Source organism: Pongo abelii, chromosome 10 (assembly GCF_028885655.2).
Source record: "Pongo abelii isolate AG06213 chromosome 10, NHGRI_mPonAbe1-v2.0_pri, whole genome shotgun sequence".
Lineage (NCBI taxonomy): Eukaryota > Metazoa > Chordata > Mammalia > Primates > Hominidae > Pongo > Pongo abelii.
Genome location: NC_071995.2, coordinates 20,447,956 through 20,455,909, shown reverse-complemented (window position 1 = coordinate 20,455,909; position 7,954 = coordinate 20,447,956). Strand labels below are relative to the sequence as shown.

The window sequence follows — 7,954 nt, the reverse complement described above, 5'->3', positions numbered from 1 at the left end:
ATTTGCATTTTTCTAATGATCAGTGATGTGGAGCTTTTTCTCATATGGTCGTTGGCCACATGTATGTCTTCTTTTGAAAAGTGTCTGTTCATGTCCTTTGCCCACTTTTTAATGGGGTTGTTTTTCTCTTTACATTTAAGTTTCTTACAGATGCTGGATATTAGACCTTTGTTCAAAGCGTAGTTTGCAAATATTTTCTCCCATTCTGTAGGTTGTCTGTTCACTCTGTTGATAGTTTCTTTCATTTTAATTTAATTATAAAAAATTATTTAACAATATACACAGGGAAAGTGCAAACACAGTCCCCCCACTACCACAAATTATGCAGTCAAGTTTCTTGCATTTGGGAAAATCACAGGGACCAGTACACCCAGAGCGCAATAGGTGAGCCTTACTCTGGGAAAACCACCTTTGTGATCACAGTATCTCCCGTGCTAGGTAAGTAAGGTAGTTTCCTTTGCTGTAACAGAAGCTCTTAAGTTTGATTAGATCCCATTTTTCAATTTTCGCTTTTCTTACAATTGCTTTTGGCATTTTTGTTATGAAATCTTTGCCCGCTCTTATGTCCAGGATGGTATTGCCTAGGTTGTCTCCCAGGGTTTTTATAGTTTTAGGTTTTACATTTAAGTCTTTAACGCTCTTGAGTTGATTTTGCATATGGTGTAAGGAAGGGGTCCAGCTTCAATCTTCTGCATATGGCTAGCCAATTATCCCAGCACCATTTATTGACTAGGGAGTCTTTTCCCCATTGCTTGTTTTTGTCAGCTTTGTTGAAAATCAAATGGTCATAGGTGTGCGGCCTTATTTCTGGCCTCTCTATTCTGTTCCACTGGTCTATGTGCCTGTTTTTGTACCAGTAGCATGCTATTTTGGTTGCTGCATAGCTGAGCTAAGGTGGATTTATTGTTGGAAGCACTGACACACTTCCAATGGCTACAGACTATGGAGGGTGACTTCCCCTCAAGGATATCTGACTCCAAACCCTCCTAATGATCACAGAGCAATACCGTTGGAGTATTCCACTTTCTACCCTTCAGGAATACAGACAATACATGACTAGTTCCTAGTTCTCTTAGCAGCTTGCCCTCCTACTTCTCCAACTGTGAAACACTTAGCTCCATAAGCACTGAGTCAGCTTTGGAAAAAGAGACTACCTTTCTTTGCTTCTGGATATGTACACCCTTTCATTTCCCTCCCTTTAAATCTAAGCATACCATACTATTAATTATCTAAAGTACTGTTTCTCTCTACTATTTTTCCTCTACCCTCTAAACCAGTTCTCTCTGCAGTATAAGGCATTTTTCAGTTCAACAGTCTGTGTTTTGATAGCCATGGTCTAAAATATTCTCAGAGTTTTAAGAGTCTTAGATATTTAAACTTTCTCTTTTATTGCTTAATAGACCTGATAATTTCATTTAGAGAGGAATTCCCATACGGAAATTTTAATACATTTCCCCTAATAGATTTATCCTGTTGAAGTGTTTGTTCAGGGGTTCTACCCATTATCATAATAGATTCTACAAGTCTATTTGATATCCATTTGGTTTTCTGTGGAATACTAGCTTTAGTGGTTTACTTTTTGCATGGTATATAAAATTTTTTTTAACACTTTAACATTTTCATTTGCAAACAGAAGTCTCCACAGGTTGTCACTTTTTTATTTTTTTTTTTATTATTATTATTATTTTTTTTTTGAGATGGAGTCTCACTCTGCTGCCCAGGCTGGAGTGCAGTGGCATGATCTCCACTCAACTGCAACCTGTGTTCTCTGGGTTCAAACAATTCTCATGTCTTGGCCTCGTGAGTAGCCGGGATTATAGGCATGCACCACCACACCTGGCTATTTTTTGTATTTTTAATAGAAAATGGGGTTTCACCATGTTGGCCAGGCTGGTTTCAAACTCCTGACCTCAAGTGATCCACCTGCCTCAACCTCCCAAAGTGCTAGGATTACAGGTGTGAGCACCACACCTGGCCAGTTGTCACTTTTTATAAGCATATGTATGCATGTGCAGAAGCATATATATATATACTGATTTTTGCTCTGAACTCTTGGAATTTATAATTCATCAAGACTAAAATTTGATTTTTCACACAATACATGAAAGGAGACATCACTGATCAGAGTGTAGTATAAAGAAAATGGAGGCAGGGGTTATATTAATTAAGAAAACAAATTATTCTCAAGTCCTTGAACAGCCTTCATTCATATAAAAAATACTACGTCAGCTCAGGCCAGTGGCATCTCATACCACATGGAGACTACGTGTGGGATTGTAAGAACTCATTTTGATACTCTTTATTAGGTATTATAATCTACCCACCACTTCATGGATATTTGGTCCAAAATTCTTGTGGACTGACAAACCTAATTACTTCTGCTTTTTTGTTTGATGTTGCTATACATTCAAATTGAGAGAGTACAATCTAGGAAAAAAACCAAGTGACACAGAAATTAAGCAGAATAGTAATGAAAGGATACACTCCCTCATCGGCCATAGGCACTCCCTTTCTTAAATGAAAGCTAAAAGTTAGATTTTAGAATGGAGGTAGAGATGACAAATATTAAGAAGCATTAATCAAAGGGCACATAGAGGATCTTGGCACTACCTATGTTTCCGGTGTGAATCATAGGACAGTGTGATTTCCACTGTACAAGGTAGGTGGGAATGAATATTTTTCATCATCTACAAAAGTCAAAACTGACAAAAGTCAAAACAGACTTCAGAACTATAAATGAGTAATAGAATTATGACATACCAAGGATTTTTCTAAGAAATTTACAAGTATGTCATTTAATCCTACAATAACACTAAAATATATCTTTATAACCCCATTTTAAAATGAGATATATAGAGGGTAAGTAACTTCCCCAAGGTCACACAGTAACACTGAATTTGGGACTCAAAGTTAGCCTAAGCCCAGAGACTGCTTTATTTGATTTATGGTATTATCTCCCTACTTTTCCTCCTAGGTCCTTAAAATTGTTTGACATTATATATCATAGACTTCTAAGTGTATGATTGAAGGAGAGGGGAGGAAGAAGAGGGAAGAACAGGAATGCTTAGAAAAATATCTAGCATGAAGAAATTTTCCTCCTCTGGGCTTGAGTGATGCTATTACCCCAAGTACAAAATTGTGAACCAATTGTACTCAAATATTGGTAAATACAGATCCTGGCAAAATCTGCTTCCAGCTGTTCAAGCTAATTGCTTTTTATTTTTTGGACTGGCTTTTTCAGACATAAGTGATATTTTTAGCTGTGTTTTTCATTTGCATCATCAACTTAGATTGAACAAGAGGCTATTGCTTTAATAGTCAGCCAAATCTCAATAATTAACCGCGTGCTTCAACATAAAGTGTATTTCACCTGCAGTATATACAATTGAGAATTTCTAAATTGTGCTCACAAGGCTCATAAACTTCCCTGTGCCCAAATCAAAAACATGCACATGCACTTGACCCTTGGTAACCTCATGTTCTGCATGCGTGTTCTCTGCAGTTAATTTCCTGATGACTAGAGTCCATAAAGCGCAACTGTGAAGAAAGCACCTTGGTAAAACAGACTTCCTAAAGTAATGAAAACAGATCACTTCTAGGAGTGGAGTCCCATAGCATCATTAATTCCACAAGCAGGTACTGAGTGCCTACTTTGTAATACAGGTCATGGAAATACTGCACGAATAAACCCAGAGCCTGTCATCAAGGGGCTCAGGCTACTTTATAAACTAAACAAGAGAGTCAAATGTCATGATATGGTGATAAATATTATAATCAAGAAAGCAAAAGACATGGTGAGTCCAAAGGAGGTATTCAGATGAGAGATACAGGGAGTATATGAATCATACCTTGGGGTTAGATAGGGAAAGGCTTTCAAAATAAAGGGCACTTAAACCAGATTTCAAAGAGTAAGAAGAATTAGCTAGAGTGAAGGGAACTCGAAGCTCAGAGAACATAATCAACAATAAATAGCCCTTAGAAAACTGTGTCAAAACAGTAAACTACAGGTACATTGGCATATGAAATGATAATGTGCTTAAGGAAGTGTGGGGAATGATAGAAGCGGAAAGACACACCAAAGCACAAAATATTTTAATCATACCAGAATTAGTCCCTTCTCACATTGCTGATAAAAATATACCCAAGACTGGGTAATTTATAAAGAAAAAGAGGTTGAATGGACTCACAGTTTCACATGGCTGAGGAGGCCTCACAATCATGGCAGAAGGTGAAAGGCATGTCTGACATGGCAGCAGAAAAAAGAGAAGAACAAAGTGAAAGGGGTTTGCCCTTATAAAACCATCGGATCTCACCGGACTTATTCATTACCATGAGAACAGTATGCGGGAAACCACCCCCATCATTCAATTATTTTCCACCAGCTCCCTCCCACAACACCTGAGAATTATGGGAGCTACAATTCAAGATGAGATTTGGGTGTGGACACAGCCAAAACATGTCAATACCCAAAGCCATTTGCCCTAATAAATAGAGGTTGTGAATTGTTCACTGATATTCTCTGACAGTTGCATATCCCTTCAGTTAAATAAGTATATACCAAAGAGCATAAGTAGAAAATCATGGCACAAGTTTTGATTAAACATGGTAGACTGAACAACCAGAAAATTGAATAAATGAAACCCTAATATTATAAATGGACCAAAAGAGATTAATAAAAACATAGTGATCCACAGGACAATAAGAACACAATGGATATAACAGCAAATGAGAAATGTTTACAAAGTTTTAGAAGATAGAAGCAAATGGAGGGATGGTAACTAATTTAATTGCTCTGAGAGAGCTGAGTGCATTCAGAGGAAGAATGAATCTGACCCAAGATATTGCACTTCAGAATCCCAGAAAAGCATAGGGAGTAGAGGCAGAGTGTCTAGGAAAATGGTTATGAGGGCTAAGACAAGTACTACTCCTATCCTTGGAGAAAAATGGGAAGTCTGCCATGGAGAATGTGAACCATAAAGGCTCTGAAAAGGCATGCATGCCACCACTCCCAACTCTGTGCTCATTGAAGGAGCTATTAAAGCGTTCTCTATTGCTAAGCCCTTATGTGACTGCAGAAGCTTTCTCAATATTGCTCTCCCAGCATCTGCTACCAACCAACCAGAGTTGGCACTTGAGATAAAAATGCATTTGACTTCCCTGATGTAAACAAGAAAAGACAATCAAGGACTGGATCCTGAGAAACAGGTTCTCAAACATCTCACAAACCATCAGCTCTGTGTGTGTTATGTGTGAGTGAACATAGATGTGAACCCGGGATGAAAATATTGTAAATTTATTTTAATCCAACCATAAAGTATGTCCACATCCATAGTCTTTGCTAACACTCCTTCTCATCTGGACATCTACAGGAGCCTCACAACTGCTTTGCCACCCACACTCAGGACTCTCTATCATCCATCCTCCATGTTGCATCCAGAGTAATATTTCCAAAGCAGAGACATGATTGTATCACCCCTCATCCACCCTCACCCTTGCTATTAAAATCATTTCATTGTTCTTAAAATAGACAACAAGATTTTTCAGCTGGTCTACAAGCCTCAGGGTTTATCCCCCGATTTTTCAGCCTATTTTTGTACCATGCACCCCATTGTGTACTCCTACCCTCCACCATGAACTTTTGAAGACACTACATGCCATACTTAAGGCTCTTGTTCTCTTTATCTATGTAATTCCTATTCATCCTTTAGACCTCAGCTTTAACAACATATACATGAGAAGCCTTCCATGAATGCCAGAGGCCGTTGTAGCACCACGTCCCTTCCCTGCACAGCACTTCCCAATGTTGTCATTTTACGTGTGGCTGAGTGACCCATTGCTTCAATGACTGTCTCTACTGGCAGTCATTAAGCTCCATGAGTTCAGAAAAAAAATTTAACGTTAGTTTTTGTTTGCCCAATACCTAGCATCATGCATGGCACCATAGGAGACATTCACTGTCTATTTATTTAATTTGGTTGGCTTTGGTGATCTGGATTTTGATAATATATTTTCAGTCCTAGAAAACATGTCTATGGAAAGTATTTACTAAGAGTTTATTTTCATTATGAAATGAATTAATATGGTTAAATAGACAAGAAATAACACTTGGCAAATAGTATGACATATATTTCAATAGCCACTTTAATTTCATCAGAATTATTCCATCATTTCCCAGGAAATTTGCAAAGCATTATTGAATAAATAGTCACATCACTTCCTGAAATTACATCCAGCTGGAAATCCTGCTGACTCCAAAAATAAGAAAACGAGAAATCTTTTCTCCCCTTGAATTGGATTTGCAGGCTGCTTTTCAAAAATATTACAATCCTTACTGTCCTCAGTATTGTTTCAACAGTCATTAAGAATCACATTCTCATTTAGCTAGCTATGTGAAACCCTCTTATTTTCCACCTCTAAGTAGCCCTTCTCTATACTATAATAGGTTTTAAATTAGGACCACAAAACTACTCTGGCAGCTTAAATGAAGCAAAAACATCCATAAAACACTATTTGCTTCATTTCTTCCCTTAATTCCTCTTTAAGTGAAAGATGGGCACTATGGAGAAGTAGCTACTTTTATGAAAATACATTATTGTATTTAGGTAATGAATAACGTACAGTACTGGTCTACTAACACATTGTTGATCTAGCCTAACACAAAAACTATAATGCTATTCCATGAAATGAAAGCACCACATAAGCTGTGCAGTCTTTTAAGAGCCAAATCCAAAGAGAAACGAAGCTTAACTGAGGTGCTGTTTTCTTAGTAGCTACACAAACAGCAACTCTCAGATATGAGAAGTGCTTCAGGCAAAACTGTGACACACACACATATACACACACACACATGCAGACACACTTCCCATATATCACCCAAAGCTCCTTAGCACTTTCTCTTTGCCTTCACACACATCTCCACCCCCACTGTCCTAGGCCTGCTGATTTGCCCTAATTACTTAGACCATATTCAGGTTGCCTTGCAGAAAAAAAAAATAGCCTCAGCCAGAACAAAATATCTGGACTTCTACTTTCTTGGAGCATACTTCAACCTGTGCCCCTCCAGTGAAAACAGCCACTGTTACTTATCGATGAATTCATTTATGCTGAGATATCGATGACAAGTTCCTAGATTATGGGTTTCTTATACCATATTACGCTTGACACTTAGTAGGGGGAACCAGAAATTAGAGAACCTTCAGCTAAATAACCCCTGATGGAAATTTGGGGAGAAGAAAAGTCACTGGAGGAAATCAGCTTAGGAAGGGCTACCCATCTATTTCTACTCAGGCATATGTATCCACCTTTTCAAACATCCAGTAAGGAGGAAACAACAGGTGGCAGACAAGAATAAATCCTAATTGCCAGAATTTCATTCAATTCAGTAATTGAATTGATACAGTCCATGGATATGGTCTCTACTTTCAAGTATTTTACAGTATGGGTTGCTCAATTAAATGTCAGTGTTAAAGTCAAAGGCTCTGTGATGTAGATTCCACTAGAATATAAGCTCCATGAAGGTAAGAACCTCTTTTTGGCAACCATAAACTCAGTGTCTTGGCCAGGCGCGGTGGCTCACACCTGTAATCCCAGCACTTTGGGAGACCAAGGCGGGCGGATCATCTGAGGTCAAGAGTTCGAGACCAGCCTCAACATGGAGAAACCCCATCTCTACTAAAAATACAAAATTAGCCAGGCGTGGTGGCACATGCCTGTAATCCCAGCTACTTGGGAGGCTGAGGCAGGAGAATTGCTTGAACCTGGGAGGCGGAGGTTGCGGTGAGCCGAGATCGTGCCATTGCACTCCAGCCTGGGCAACAAGAGCGAAACTCTGTCTCAAAAAAAAAAAAAAAAAAAAACTCAGTGTCTTAAACTGAGCTCAATAAACATTTGGTGAATGAATGAATGCTAGTAATATGGTTTTTCAAATAATAAGATCTTTCTTAGCTCATTTTCT

The 7,954-nt window shown here is 38.4% G+C and overlaps 1 non-coding gene across 1 annotated transcript; it reads right to left on the bottom strand.

Moving 5' to 3' along the window:
* Positions 1 to 281: 281 nt before the first annotated feature.
* Positions 282 to 446, bottom strand: LOC112136020 (U1 spliceosomal RNA). The gene has a single exon (XR_002917229.1). It is a non-coding gene; the product is annotated as a U1 spliceosomal RNA (small nuclear RNA).
* Positions 447 to 7,954: the final 7,508 nt, after the last annotated feature.